At 44.2% G+C, this 16,729-nt stretch overlaps 1 protein-coding gene and 1 pseudogene across 1 annotated transcript in view; one reads left to right on the top strand and one right to left on the bottom strand.

Moving 5' to 3' along the window:
- LOC124721945 (pyruvate dehydrogenase (acetyl-transferring) kinase, mitochondrial) overlaps positions 1-16,729 on the top strand; it is a 377,601-nt gene that overhangs the window by 200,928 nt on the left and 159,944 nt on the right. The gene's annotated exons all lie outside the window — the stretch shown is intronic.
- Positions 16,491-16,608, bottom strand: LOC124723573 (annotated as a pseudogene).

Raw genomic sequence — 16,729 nt, 5'->3', positions numbered from 1 at the left:
ACGCTTTCTCGGCTCCTGTCGCCATTTTGTCTCACTGCGCTCTCGAGCGCTCTGGCGGCAGAAACCTGAAGTGCGGCTTCAGCCGAACAAAACTTTATGAGTTTTTCTACGTATCTGTAGTATGCCGTGACCATATGTCAATGAATGGAACTACAGTGAAATTATGAAATCGCTTCAATCGTTTGTAATAGCCCTGTATTTTCATGTGAACATATACAGACATCAAAAAAAGTTTTGCATCACCTCGGTTCCCAGAACTCCTGAAGGTAGACGTTGACTGTGGATATTGTATCAGAGACACAGTCTCATTGACTGTTCAGAGATGCCACTAAACCCGCCCAAAGATGTAAACAACCATGCATGAGCACCGCCTATTACCCAGAGGGTGTCCGACAGCCAATCAGTTCCAAAATATGGCTCTGAGCGCTATGGGACTTAACATCTGAGGTCATCAGTCCCCTAGAAGTTAGAACTACTTAAACCTAACTAACCTAAGGACATCACATACATCCATGCCCGAGGCAGGATTCGAACCTGCGAGCGTAGCGGTCGCGCGGTTCCAGACTGAAGCGCCTAGAACCGCTCGGCCACAACGAAGCGGCCCAATCAGTTCCAGTCATTCCACCAGGAAGGAGGTACACGGCTCGTGTTGTCTGTAGTTCAACCATGCCTAGACCATCTATACCACGGTTCGATCGCGTCCGTATTGTTACTTTGTGGCTGGAAGGGCTCTCAGCAAGGCAAGTGTCCAGGCTTCTCAGAGTGAACCAAAGCGACGTTGTTCGGACATGGAGGAATACAGAGAGACAGGAACTGTCGATGACATGCCTCGCTCAGGCCGGCCAAGGGCTACTACTGCAGTGGGTGACCGCCTACGGATTATGGCTTGGAGGAACCTTGACAGCAACGCGGCAATGTTGAATAATGCTTTTCGTGCAGCCACAGGACGTCGTGTTACGACTCAAACTGTGCGCAATAGGCTGCGTGATGCGCAACTTCACTCCCAACGTCCATGGCGAGGTCCATCTTTGCAACCACGACACCATGCATCGCGGTACAGATAGGCCCAACAACATACCGAATGGACGGCTCAAGATTGGCATCACATTCTCCTCATCGATGAGTGTCGCATATTCCTTCAACGAGACAATCGTCGTAGACGTGTTTGGAGGCAACCCGGTCATGCTGAACGCCTTACACACACTGTCCAGCAAGTGCAGCAAACTGGAGGTTCCCTTCCACATCAGTATCACACCGAAAACAGTGGAGCTAGGGATGTTTAGGAGTGTGGAAATCTCGCGTACAGACGTATGACAGAAGTGACACCAAATCACCTGACCACGTTCGAAGTCCGTGAGTTCCGCGGAGCGCCATATTCTGCTCTCTCACGATGTCTAATGAGATATGGAGTATCTGGCAGTAGGTGGCAGTACAATGCACCTAGTATGAAAAAAGTGTGTTATGGGGGGTGTTCAAATGGTTCAAATTGCTCTGTTGGACTTATTATCTAAGGTAATCATTCGCCTAGAACTTAGAACTATTTAAACCTAACGAATCTAAGGACATCACACACATCCATGCCCTAGGCAGTTTCGAACCTGCGACCGTAGCGGTCGCGCAGTTCGAGACTGAAGCGCCTAAAACCGCTCGGCCACACCGGCCGGTTTTGGGCGTGTCCGGATTCTTTTGATCACATAGTGTCTCTCTGAACAACCTCCGAAATTCAGTCTGTTGGGTTCGGGTTCACACTCTTAACGACCGCTTGTGTGCATTACAGAGCTGCTAATGTAACTGCGGCCGAAGGTACCCACGCGGAAGAATTTCGCTCACATGTAACGAATGTGCCGTTTTCGCCGGTGTCAGGACCAGAATGCGTTTGGGGACGTCACCTTCACAAGGGCATTACGGTGAACTGCACACGGACGTGTAGGTCAGCGGGGTCGCGCCGCTGCGCAGGCCGGACTTCCTGCTTAGCGGCCCTATACCGCAGCGATGCTCCTGCCTACGCCCACGCCCCCAGCCTTTCTGTCCTCCCCACCCAACCACCCTCTCGCGCCCCCGCTTCCTCTTCCCACTCCCTCACCTTCTCTCTCTCTCTCTCTCTCTCTCTCTCTCTCTCTCTCTCAAGACGGGCGTATGCCGCAAAAGAAGCCAACATTCGAAACGATTTCCTTTTGCAAGAAGTTTTTCAGCACGCACTTGCAGCTACGCAGTTACCGTAACGATAATTATCTGAAAGCACAGACGTGTTGTCTCCGCTGGTTGATTTCGTAATTTTTCCGTACTCCGTGAAAATCATTTACAGCGTATAAAATCGCTGTTGTTCATGATGATCCCCTGGACGTTACAAAAGTCGGGACATGTTGCTTAATAGGGTGTTTGATCACAACAGATGACGATGTATGCTCTGCAACGTCCTCCCATGCTCACCAAAAGATTGATAAGGGAAATGTTAAAAAATATATGGGCTCAACCACTTGTTTATAGTGTAAAACACTAAGATTGACGCGTTTCTGAAGTCAAGCTTCCATCATCAGAATAATAAACAGTAAAAGAACCTGTTAAAACTCGCTAAAATGGAACATGCACCAGGCACAATAAAATTGATAATAAAATTACAACATCGTGGCTACTTCCCTTGTTGCAGCCGTGTCTTCCAAGGGAAGTAGCCACGATGTTTTAATTTTATTATGAATTTTATTGTACCTGGTGCATGTTCCATTTTAGCGAGTTTTAACAGGTTCTTTTACTTTTTATTATTCTGATGATGGAAGCTTGACTTCCAAAACGCGTCAATCTTAGTGTTTTACACTATAAACAAGTGGTTGAGCCGATATATTTTTTAACATTGACATTCACAACCACGACCTCTCATCCAGTATGGATAAAATCAAAATTGATAAGGGAGTTTTTATGGTAGGGCGTACCATTCGTCCACCAGTGCGGTTGGACAACTGCTGGATGGTCATCGGTGCACTTAGGAACGTAAGCTTCTCACAGAGTCCCCCAGGCGTCAACATGTCATGCAGTAGAGACCAAAGCATAAGATATAAATCGGGCCATGTCTGTTGGCATTGGCATTAGTCTACATTTTGCGCTCTTTGCACCAACAAAGTCTCTTCTCTATACTCATTTAGTTTACAAGAATATTAGGTTTAGCCGGCCGCGGTGGTCTAGCGGTTCTAGGCGCGCAGTCCGGAACCGCGCGACTGCTACGGTCGCAGGTTCGAATCCTGCCTCGGGCATGGATGTGTGTGATGTACTTAGGTTAGTTAGGTTTAAGTAGTTCTAAGTTCTAGGGGACTGATGACCACAGATGTTAAGTCCCATAGTGCTCAGAACCGTATTAGGTTTACCGCGAATGTTCCGTTTATGCAGTCCCTGTCGAACCATATTCGTTGAAACTACGTTTTTACATGCATATTATTCGCCTCTGTAGGCTAAGTCGTTATCCACGCTTGTTCGGTAGTGACGTTCTTTGAAAGTAGCTGGCTGTAATATCGGTGGTGGAAGAAATATTCATTATCAGTATTCGGCGGAGGAGGGGTGGTAACGTATATTTCGCTACCACCAGAGTTTTGCCTATTTCTTGGATTAAATTCCAAATCTCTCCGCTGTGTCTTGTGAGGATATGTGTCTGTGTTGATTAGTCCGTAGGATGGGTACTTCACCGGCTTTTACACTCTCCCTGCTCTTTCTTATCGACAACAACAACAACAACAACAACAACAACAAAACACAATCGTGAAATTGAACTCTACACGCTCTCGTTACAATCCTTTACGCTGGACAGATACAATAAGAAACAAGACTAATGATTCGCGAAGGTAGGAAGGGAAGACTTTCCAGTTAAGCGACTCACAATGCCATACGACTCAACCGCATATTGTGGTCAGCAACGAATTTCATATCCACTATATTCTTAACAGAGACAATTTTCTCTCTCTCTCTCTCTCTCGATTGATATGATTTAATTTCCTTTCCATATCGAAATGGTTCAAATGGCTCTGAGCACTATGGGACTCAACATCTTAGGTCATAAGTCCCCTAGAACTTAGAACTACTTAAACCTAACTAACCTAAGGACATCACACACACCCACGCCCGAGGCAGGATTCGAACCTGCGACCGTAGCAGTCCCGCGGTTCCGGACTGCAGCGCCAGAACCGCACGGCCACCGCGGCCGGCCCTTTCCATATCGGTTTAGCAGTAGACATCATATTATGAACTATGTATGCTGTCGTGGGACTAAATACAGTATGTGCAGATACTCTAGGTGATCCAACTGTTAGTGTGTACCAACTAGTAGTCCTGATCGGAAACATACAAGATGAAACATGAAACATGGCGGAAAATCACCACAAGACCGCAGACGTGCCGGTGGCCCAGAGATATTCTAGTTCAAGCCGACAAAAAATTCCAACGCAGTGCTGGAACTGCAGCAATGCGAAAAGGTTTGGCGATGAGATAAAAAAGAACATTTTTAGAAGTGCAGTAATCCTGGCATTGTTTTTTGTACAAATCACGTATGGACGTTCATTCTCAGTGTTTCTAAGTGTCTGAGGAAAGAAGTGAGTCGGGGAGACATTATGGTAATGTCCGATGAAGAATTCAAAATGCGATTTCCGATTAGCAGCAATTCAACAAAAACAAGGTTGGCCAGAGTGAATGTCGAGATTGCTCTAAGCTAGGTGGACCAGCAGCGAAGGCACGGTATGACGTCAATATTTATACCCCGGCATACCTCACGTGCTAAGGGAGCATGCATTTCGTAGCCAGATGCTATACTTTTGAGGGTGTGTAATCAAGCAATGTGGCTCTTAAATTCGAAAGTGAAAAGTCGCTGGAAAATTTAAAAAATAATTGATTATTCGATTAATCAATTCTGCGATTTCAGAACAACCATTTAATAAAACTCACGTCGACGCTGTCCTCCGATAAATGGTAATACTTGAAACAGACGCACTTCCATACCAGACAGCTGGCAACAGACAATGCCTGTGACAACTATTCAAGTCCCTGCTGTTATCGTAACTGAGCTCACGACCATGTGAACTGTAGAACCGGTTCAGTTAGCCTACTGCCTCCTGTTTCAACCATGTGAGTCTGAAATGGCTGGTAGTGATCATGTGTAGTTTCTGTGTCACGTTTTTGTTCTCTGGGGATATTTGTAATCGATATGGAAAATTTTGACGCCGTGTGATTAATGAACTCAATGGTTGGTTTTCAGAAGTGTGATTCAATGGATGAGTTCGTTTTCTAATGATTGAGTCGTACGTTCGCGACCTCGTGGACGTTTCTGTTAAGGACGAACCAGAGTGCGACTGTTGTTATTCTAAGAGTCTTGTTTGGTAAAATTTGTATCTTTCTTATAACAGAACGCGGATGCAGCCTGGATGGCACAGCCCCAGATTAATGCTGGAAGGATCGCCGTCGTGGAAATTGAGTTTAGTCTTTGTTTGTGGCCAGTCCGTCACCGTTCAATAGAGGATAAAGTTGATAAATTCTACCCGAACCTTTATTACACAGCTTAGTAGTGCGTGAATGGTAATATGAAGATATCTGACCTAAGTACACTAGAGGAGGTCGGGTGCGAATGGTCCTTAGAATTGTAAACGTGCAGCAGTGTATTATCGTGATTGATATTAATTTTACACAAGTTACACCGTTTGGTAGTATTCTCACTATGCTTCTGAAGATGAATGGCAACACAACTAAGGTTTTAATGGGTTAAATAAAAAGCTATACCATCTGTAAAAGTTTCAACCTCGTATTATATCGTTTTGGGATGGCATTATTATAAAGGTTTGCCTGAAATATTAAGCCTAGGGGCCCTACTTTGGTATTCTTCCTTGCACCTGTCCATGCAATTTGTTGTAGAATGTAAATACTTTAGAATTAAAGGAGACCGCACACCAAAAGCAGAAGCGTTGAGTCGCCGATAGGCACAAGGAAAAAAAGGAAAACTTGCTGATGCCCCTACTTGGTAATTTCACTAACAATATGAAGTGGACAGTCGTATTGTCTGAGAGTGTTGTAAGTCTAACGTGCCAGAGACGGTCGAAGCCTTTTCATATGTTTAAGAACACTGCCCTAGTACATTGTGGTTTTGTTTGCAAAATCCCATTGACAACAATTCAGGCTCTATATGAATAAATAGCCGTCAAAAGAGGCTAATTCGGATGCCAATATGAGACGACATACTACATTAACTGAACGTTCATTTTATTTTTTCCAATCACTGAACGTAATGACTGGTGAACCATATAGAATGCTGTTGATTCTGTAGCAGCTAATCAAACTTGGGGTCAGTATTTGGCTGCGGAGAGAGCTTTCGCTGGAGGTCGTTCGCGTGTGGACGTGACCTCGTTGCGCGAAGTCACATGCTTGCGAAGCTGTTTTGACGCCTAGTGGGCAGCACCAGTTATGCTTCTGAGTAACCACGTCCCAGACGGTAGCAGGTTCATTCAAAAAACAAAAACGCAATTTTGTTTTTATTTTCGCCGTTCTCGCTTCGTAATAAACTCGGCATCCTGGACAGCAAAGGGTTTTTTTTTAATCCCTGTTTCGCTCTGTTTAGTTTCGCGAATATCAGTTTGATAGCCTGCTACTACCTGTTTCCGATACGTCAGCTGCGTAGTAATATTATTTACTTTATGCAAGGAGTATACAGAAATTAGCAACTGAAACCGATACAGTTAGAACGTCGTGCGGGGAGCACAGGAGGAGGAGGGGGAAAAGAGAGAGGAGAGAGAGAGAGAGAGAGAGAGAGAGAGAGAGAGTGTGTGAGTGTGTGTGAGTGAGTGGGGGGGGGGGGGGCACTTGTTGTCCTGGTGAATGGTGCAGTGTGGTGTGGCACATGAGTGTGATATCAGTCATTTTATTAGGCGTCTGAGTGACTGGATGGGCAGTATGCGTTGCCTTGGACCTTTTTTAATATATTCACGCAACTGTGGTTTCGCCTGAGAGGTACAGCACTGGAAGTAGGTAATATTTATTTTCCGTGAGGCTTATACGATTTGTACGTTAACAGTAGCGTGCGTGTGCCCATTCAGACAAACACGACTACTCCTTGTGGTTTTATCTCCTATTGACTGCTATACTGAAATACTGTTACGATGCACTAAAACAGTAAATACTGTTACTTTCTTAAAGAAATCTGTATAGTAGATTTTAGTATTACACATTTTAGCACATCTGGGAGCTGGACGCTATTTTGTTATTATTAATCTCCTTGTCAAAAATAGCAGGTCTGTTTGATAGATGGCTATTGGGATGCCAAGCACAACTCCACAGCCGGCCGGAGTGGCCGTGCGGTTCTGGGCGCTACAGTCTGGAGCCGAGCGACCGCAACGGTCGCAGGTTCGAATCCTGCCTCGGGCATGGATGTGTGTGATGTCCTTAGGTTAGTTAGGTTTAATTAGTTCTAAGTTCTAGGCGACTGATGACCTTAGAAGTTAAGTCGCATAGTGCTCAGAGCCATTTGAACCATTGAACAACTCCACAGGGTGAGACGGCAGTGGCTTCTATATTTTCGTCGGCTTCCTTACTAATATTTTACCAGACTGAAGGACGTAATGAACTACTTAAGTCATTGCTAATTCCCATTTGGACATTCAGATTTCGATTTTCCCTTGTTTCTGTAAATCACTCATTTCAAAAGAATATGGTCTTATTCCTCCTCTATCCTTCACCAACTTCACTAGTACTTCGTCACAGGCAGAGTGCTGAACTCCGACATTCCTTCCTATTTCACCAGTGGTTAGGTCCACTGTGACTGGATCGTACATTAGAAAGAAATTATTGTCTGGTTAGTTAGATCCTTAATTAAGTTACCTCTTCTGATGCTTATTTCATTATACCCATACTTCTTGCAGAACACATTTTGCATGCACAGACGATCACACACAAGTCGTTGATGACACTATTTCATTGGACACTAAATCAAAATTACCAAACCACAAGCTCGATATCTGCAGGAATTGTGTGACGTATGCTTCTATATTCCTTAAATGACGTCCAGAGAACGTGCGTAATTCTTGTTACATTAATTTCAGCCGTTTTGCATGCAAAAGGTCGACCAATACACTATTAAGTGGTTGCTCATAATATCTTCGAAGTGTACTTAAGTATTAATTTCCGTTAATGAAGCGAAGTTGGAAATTAAGTATCTGACACCTTTTCCAACTGTCTCCCAAGAATTAAAGACTGTCAGAAAAAAGTAGACGGACACCACTGTGAAATAAGCGCAAGTGGACTCTAGAACGAAAAGAATTCGTGACCTCGAACGGATGGCGTAGGAGGTGAGATGGAGAAATGAGCTGTGTTTGTCTGGAGGACAAAACTGGTCTCCTTCATCGTGAAGTAGGGAACATTGCCAAATTCTGGGAAGGCCATTGTGTCGCCGCAGTATATCAAAGTAAACAGCAGCGGCAGGAGCAGCTGCGGTTTCTGCAGTAGCAGCAGCAACAACAACAACAGTAACAACAACACATGGAACTTGTATTTTGCATAGGTAATGTCCATCGGGTGGTTACAATTAAAGTGCAGCTACTCACGAAGGTCCAGTGTAGACTGCAATTATCGTATGGCAGCGAAACTTCGTAGATACACTGATGCGTTGTTGAGGAATTGATTTACGATGGAAAAAAATGATTTCAGTTTTGGCCACCAGGTGCAAATTTGGCGTTGTACAGAATCTCGTCGACGTTTCCGATGCCGATATTGAACAAACTGTGTAAGTGGTGATTAATAATAAAATCAAGATTATGCCTTCCTCGCTTGTTTGACCTTTTCTACAAACTTCCCATTCCTAATCCACTATATATGGAAACATTTCTGCACGACACACCACTCATATCTGGTGTCAGTTCTTCCGGGCAAGGGGAATTCGACTTACAGGGGGAAGGCGAGCTTGGGTAGTCCGTGCAGTTGTGTTTAACCACTGTACCGACGTCGCATAGATGGTTAGTGCATCTGCCTAGTAAGCAGGTGACCCAGGTTCGAATTCCAGCCTTGGTAAAAATTTTTGTTTGTCGCCAGTGGATTCTTTCTTTGCCCAAATGCCACAAAGATCGGAATGTCTGCTTTCTGAACATTCCTATACGCCGTATCTTCTTGCATGCACAACGCCAGGTTTGCACCTAGTGACCAACCGTGGAACTATTTTTTTTCCAGCGTTAGTCAATTTCGCATTAACGGATTAAAATTCGCTGCCGTGCGGTAATTACAGCCCACATTAAACCTCTGTGAATAGCTGCACTTAAATTATAACAACATGGTACAAAAAACTCTGAACCTGTGTTCTTGGACCCACTTTCAGTAATTTTCTGAGGAAGGGCAATTTGGATCATTTGGAAATTTGTGGTAAGTGCTATGGGACCAAACTGCTGAGGTCATCGGTCCCTAGCCGGCCGTTGTGGCCGAGCGGTTCTAGGCGCTTCAGTCCGGAACCGCGCTGCTGCTACGGTCGCAGGTTCGAATCCTGCCTCGGGCATGGATGTGTGTGATGTCCTTAGGTTAGTTAGGTTTAAGTAGTTCTAAGTCTACGGGACTGATGACCTCAGATGTTAAGTCCCATAGTACTCCGAGCCATTTGAACCATTTTATCATCGGTCCCAAGGCTTACACACTATTTAATCTAACGTAAACTAACTTACACTAAGGACCACACACACACACACACACACACACACACACACACACACACACACACGCACGCCCAAGGGAGGACTCGAACCCCCGACGGGGGAAGCCGCGCGAACCGTGGCAAGGCGCCCAAGACGGCACGGCAGGCGATTTGGAAATTGCAAATGTCTTGAACGAAGGAAGATTATGTTGATGATGAGGATATTAGAAACGGAGCACAAGTTCGGAGTGGGGAGGGATGGATAAATAAAACGGCAGTGTCCTTTTCAAAGGAGCTGCCCAATTATTTGCTTTAAGCGATTTAGAGAAACAACGAAAACTCTAAATCTGATTGGCCGGACGGAGATTTAAATCGCTGTCCTCAAGAATTAGTCCAGTGGCTTGCCACTGTGCCATCTCATTCTGTAAAAAGCTTTGAATGAATAGTCCCGTAATCGAAGTGAGCGAGAGCCTTCCAGAAAGTCTGGATTGGACGTTTCCGGGAGCAATCGCAAAATCGAGAAAGAAAAAAAGTGGGATATGAGAGCATGTGTAGGTCCGTTTAGCACCAGAAATATCGGGTGCATAAATAGCGTGCCGGCCGAAGAGCAGCTGACCGGCGCTCGGGCAGGGAGCCCTAGTCGCAACTGCTTTGGTTATTCCGCCTGGTCGTGCTCTACGTGCGGAGAGAGTAACATCCCAGTCTCATTTCCCACATTCTTCTCTCACTTTATATTTTAGTCACGTGCTCTTTTTAGTGATGAGCTTCCACCGGATCAGATTGGTTCATTCGACCGGATCATGATATCAGACTGACTAGCAGGTGAGAATCCAGGGCTCGATTTTGTTGGAGGGGAACGCAGTTTCTTTAACACTATCTCCCCCTCCTATCGCTTGAGCACGACTTCCAAGAAATTGCAGATAACAGAAATACAGCATTGGAAAAGGGTTTGTTAGAAATTTTCAGAAGTATATAAGTCGAGCAATTAATTTAAGTCCTATAACAATGCCGCGAGCTCTGGTGCATGAAGTGTGGCATAGTGGTTAGCGTAATTATTTGTTACTAAGTATTTATCATTTTTGGAAGGTTCTTGAAATGTCTCAAGTTTGTAATGTTAGTATATTCCCGCATTATCGATGTTCGTATGAATAGCTGCAGTCATTTCTGTTCTGGCTGTACGTAGGTGTTCGTAATAAACGTGCTTTCAGTGTTAAGTGTTGCATTTTACTGGGAGCACTGCTTTCGAATTTGGAGTTGAGTCTGGTTACCACGTGGCAATATCAGCACTCCCTCAAAATTTTTAATTAATAAAGGGCCGTTACAGATGCTGTTATCCACTTGAAAATGTCCTTGATGTGAAGGACGAAACCGTGGACTTTAGGGGTTAGCCCTCTTTGAATGCATGAAAAATAGGTAATTTCCGTGATTTTAGGGGTAAAATAAAAAGTAAAGCTTATCCTGATGATATACTTTTATTCCTTAACACTTTTTTCTTTAATAAATAATTTTTGGTTCCACATCGGATGCTTCCTGTAACTGCTGTACCAGGTGGAAGGACGTCTTGCAGTTGGAACATTGGTCATCGGCAGGAATTCCCGAAGTCCTCGTATTGGACCTGTAACAAACATATTATGTATAAGTCATTTGAAATATATTTTTATCAGCGTACATAGGATAACTGATAAATATTAAGTTCTAACAAACTTGTGACGTGCTGAAATTCGTTTCTCCCAAACAATGTAGAGAAAAACGCGCACCGAAAATAAACTTTTTGAAGATATCGTAAAACGGCTAACTGAATTGCTAGAGAATTTAGTTTAGAATGCCAGCAACAAATTCCGACCAAACTCGTCTCTACCGTTCTGTTTCCCGCCAGTTTGAAAAATACGATTTCGAAAAAAATGAGTTTAAAACATTGTTACATTTTTGAACCGGTAGTTCAGTTAAACTTATACACTCCTGGAAATTGAAATAAGAACACCGTGAATTCATTGTCCCAGGAAGGGGAAACTTTATTGACACATTCCTGGGGTCAGATACATCACATGATCACACTGACAGAACCACAGGCACATAGACACAGGCAACAGAGCATGCACAATGTCGGCACTAGTACAGTGTATATCCACATTTCGCAGCAATGCAGGCTACTATTCTCCCATGGAGACGATCGTAGAGATGCTGGATGTAGTCCTGTGGAACGGCTTGCCATGCCATTTCCACCTGGCGCCTCAGTTGGACCAGCGTTCGTGCTGGACGTGCAGACCGCGTGAGACGACGCTTCATCCAGTCCCAAACATGCTCAATGGGGGACAGATCCGGAGATCTTGCTGGCCAGGGTAGTTGACTTACACCTTCTAGAGCACGTTGGGTGGCACGGGATACATGCGGACGTGCATTGTCCTGCTGGAACAGCAAGTTCCCTTGCCGGTCTAGGAATGGTAGAACGATGGGTTCGATGACGGTTTGGATGTACCGTGTACTATTCAGTGTCCCCTCGACGATCACCAGTGGTGTACGGCCAGTGTAGGAGATCGCTCCCCACACCATGATGCCGGGTGTTGGCCCTGTGTGCCTCGGTCGTATGCAGTCCTGATTGTGGCGCTCACCTGCACGGCGCCAAACACGCATACGACCATCATTGGCACCAAGGCAGAAGCGACTCTCATCGCTGAAGACGACACGTCTCCATTCGTCCCTCCATTCACGCCTGTCGCGACACCACTGGAGGCGGGCTGCACGATGTTGGGGCGTGAGCGGAAGACGGCCTAACGGTGTGCGGGACCGTAGCCCAGCTTCATGGAGACGGTTGCGAATGGTCCTCGCCGATACCCCAGGAGCAACAGTGTCCCTAATTTGCTGGGAAGTGGCGGTGCGGTCCCCTACGGCACTGCGTAGGGTCCTACGGTCTTGGCGTGCATCCGTGCGTCGCTGCGGTCCGGTCCCAGGTCGACGGGCACGTGCACCTTCCGCCGACCACTGGCGACAACATCGATGTACTGTGGAGACCTCACGCCCCACGTGTTGAGCATTTCGGCGGTACGTCCACCCGGCCTCCCGCATGCCCACTATACGCCCTCGCTCAAAGTCCGTCAACTGCACATACGGTTCACGTCCACGCTGTCGCGGCATGCTACCAGTGTTAAAGACTGCGATGGAGCTCCGTATGCCACGGCAAACTGGCTGACACTGACGGCGGCGGTGCACAAATGCTGCGCAGCTAGCGCCATTCGACGGCCAACACCGCGGTTCCTGGTGTGTCCGCTGTGCCGTGCGTGTGATCATTGCTTGTACAGCCCTCTCGCAGTGTCCGGAGCAAGTATGGTGGGTCTGACACACTGGTGTCAATGTGTTCTTTTTTCCATTTCCAGGAGTGTATCTAGTCAGCGATCCCTGGACCATATAAGAATCCTTCCAGACCCAAAAGGTGTACTCTTCTGTCTTCCACGTAGCCATAGTGGCAGCTTCTGTCATCCGCTGCCCTGCTCGCTCGATACGCTATTCGTTCGCCACTGTGCAGAAGAGGTAACGGGCCCGCCCGAGCTAAGTTCGAGCACTTTCATGACGTCCATGATGCCTGTTAGGCCGTCGATGAAATTATATGCTGCCACATTGGCCACTATGTCGTCTATGCTTGTTAAGCTCTGACTGGTTTTCGGAGACACTTTTCATAAATCGCTTTGTAACTCAATAATGGAGTTTCTGGCGGACTTGGGCTGAACACCACAATAAACTAGATATCCCATATAACACTGCAAGCCAAAAAATCGATTTTTTGAAATTTAGTGAAATTGAATAGTACTACCCCCTTAAATAAAGTAAATATCAGCAACTGGTACGACCTTTCATTAATTGAATATACAGTTCCGGGATAATAGCTCTCTCTGGCCATGGAGAAACTAAATATTATCAGAATTATGCAACGCCGCAATTTACGTAATATAAATTTGTAGTGTTCGCTCACTGCGCCGGACACTTGCTGTCTTACATAGGCGTTGTACTCGTGTGGGACAACGTTATCAGTACCTGACAGTTTGAAAGGGGCCTAATTGTCTACATCTATACTCTGCAAGCCACCTTACGGTATGCGGCGGGGGTCACTTTGTGTTCCACTGTCACTTTTCCCCTTTCCTATTCCAGTCATGAATAGTCCGCGGGAAGAACGATTACCGGTCAGCCTCCGTGTCGGCTCGAATGTAATTTTAACTTCATGGTCGAATAGAATAGAATAGAAAATTTGTCGCAAAACCTGTCGTATAAAATCAAATGATAGAGACATAGGTGACTCGTCAGTTTAAAGCTTTTTTTGTAATTTTAAGTGCCACAAAATGATTATATTAAATCATGTTGAAAATAAAGTAAAATTAACAACAAATATGTACTTAAAATACTTTTTTTAGCATGAAATAGTATTTACTTGCTAGGTACTTTTTTAAAATAAAGTCCAAATTCTTCTGGATTACAATATTTAAATTTTCCACAGGTTTTATTTCCCAGCCTCATACCCATATAATAAAGCGTCTTCTCCAGCAGTTTTAGCCTATGAGTTCGTAACTGGTAGTGAGATTTGTTTCTTGTTTCATAATCATGCTTAAACAGGCCATTCTCAAAAAGTTTGGGGTTTTGTTTAGAAAACTTAGTTGTCTCATAGATATAGAGGCCAGGAACAGCCACAAGATCAAGGGCCTTGAACAGAGGTCCGCAGGATTTGATTTTTTTCTGCACCTGTCGTGGCTCAATGATTTTTTTCTGCAGCCTAAAGACATTCTGCAAATTTGTGTTGTCAGATCCCCAAAAATTATACCATATCTAATCACAGATATAAAATATGCGTGATATACAACTTTTTTTGTCTGTCGTTTTTATTATACTACTTGCAACTTTCACTGCAAGTATTAGACTATTTAGACAGCGACACGTGGCATCAACGTGGTTTGAACATGATCAATTCTTGTTCAGTATTGCACCTAGAAATTTGGTACAGTTTGTGGTGGCTAGGTGATTGTCCTCATATGATATTTCAAGTATATCCTGTACAGCTTGCTTTGTGGTAAAGTAAATGATTTGTGCCTATGTTAAATTTAGTTTCGGAGCATTATTTCTCACCCAAGCCTCGATTTCAGCAAGCTGAAGATGGCTAACTAATTTTTCTGTTCTTGCAACAGACTATCGCTGTCGAGTCATCTGCGTAATGAATAGTGTCTGAATTTATGTTAGTCGGCGTGTCATTTATATAACACAAGAACAGTATTGGCCTAACGATAGATCCTTGGGGCACACCTTGTTCTGTCTTTTTCCAACTTGAGAAAAATCTTTTACTAATTTCTTCTATTACTACTCTTTTTTTTCCTGTTCAATAGGTAAGATGACATCCAGCTCAGCGAATTTTCACAAAAACCATATGCTTGTAGCTTACTAAGTAGCAGTTTGCTGTCTACTATGTTAGAGGCTTTAGTTAGGGCACCAAAGATGCCCAATACATTCATTTTATTACCTAAACTACTACTAATTCTTGTAGTAAAGTCACTGATGGTTTGCACAGTGAATTTCCTCTTTGGAAACCGTGCTGATTGTTCTCGATAATATTATGCAAATTATTATAGTTAACTACTTTGTTACATGCTACTCTTTCAAATATTTTGGAAAATATTGATGACAGTGAGATTGGTCGATAATTACTCACTTCATCGTGTCTGCCTTTTTTATAAATGTATCGTATTTCAGCGTACTTCAGGCAATCGGGAAAACACACTTCCTCGAAAGATTGATAAGGGACAGACGATGTGCAATACTATGGATGACTGCCTTTATTATTTTTGTCGGAATTTCATCCTAGCCTACTGATTTTAAATTCTTCCTTTTTTATGTCTATTTTATTCTTTACAAAGGACCATATTGCCTTAGAAATTTTTAGCAGTTGAGATATACTTATTATTAGCCAATTATTTGGCTTGTGTGACTACTTTATCAAAATTCTTTTTATATTGCCTTACATAATTTAAAATTTATGGGTCTTGATTGACTTTCGCCTCCATATGAAGTTCTTTTCCTCATGCTTGAAATATGAAATAAACCTTTTTATCAATGATCCCTTCTTTGGTGCGTCAGTTTTTATAGTTTTAAAAGGAAAGCAAACACTGAGCACCATCAAGAAGGCCTCCAGAAAGTTGTTGCAATTTTCATTTACTGAGGACTGAGCAGCAAACGGTCATGAGATGAAGCTGATTTTATTGACAAACATTTCTATATTTGCTTGTCTCAAATTTCTGACGTTTCTATTTGCGTGCTTTGGGTTAACACAAGATAATGTCACTAATAGAGCACTGTGGTCTGAGGTCCCTAAGTTTACTATAAAATTATCTGTTACTGTGTAATGTAAGCTACTAGGAATGTTCTCTCTGCAGGATGCAGACGAAGCAGTTAGCCTTGTAATTTCTACAAAATTTAGGGTAAAAGCATCAGTTCCTTCATCTTCAAGGTAAATTTGTCATTTTTTCTCACATCTATAATACAATCAGCTCAAACAACAATTTTTTGCGTAGCTTTTAAGTTTTGAGTTGGTGTAGTAAATTTTCAAGTTGACTAGAAAACTGCTGGAGATTGAGTAACCAGGGGTATGATAATGCTGAATATCTGAAACTAAACTAACTAAACTCTGTCCGAACATGCTTTGGAAGGCCCAACGGCACAAACCGGCCGCCACGTCATCCTCAGCCCACAGGCATCGTTGGATGCGGATATGGAGGGGCACGTGGTCAGCACACCGCTCTCCCTGCCATATGTCAGTTTACGGGACCGGAGCCGCTACTTCTCAATCAAGTAGGTCCTCAGTTTGCCTCGCAAAGGCTGAGTGCACTCCGCTTGCCAACAGCGCTCGTCAGACCGGATGGTCACCCATCGAAGTGCTAGCCCAGCCCGACAGCGCTTAACTTCGGTGATCTGAAGGGAACCGGTGTTATCACTGCGGCAAGGCCGTTAGCGTATGCTGAATATCAGCGTCTTATAATCCTTAAGTTCTATGCAGCAACTTTCAAATTTGCGTTGTTCTTTTAAATTATTGAAATTTTGCCTAATTTGGCATTTTACTGATGAATGAACCAG

The sequence above is a fragment of the Schistocerca piceifrons genome, chromosome X (assembly GCF_021461385.2).
Source record: "Schistocerca piceifrons isolate TAMUIC-IGC-003096 chromosome X, iqSchPice1.1, whole genome shotgun sequence".
In the NCBI taxonomy this organism is placed as follows: Eukaryota; Metazoa; Arthropoda; class Insecta; order Orthoptera; family Acrididae; genus Schistocerca; species Schistocerca piceifrons.
The sequence above is the reverse complement of the archived record's forward strand: the minus strand, read 5'-3'. Positions and strand labels throughout refer to the sequence as shown.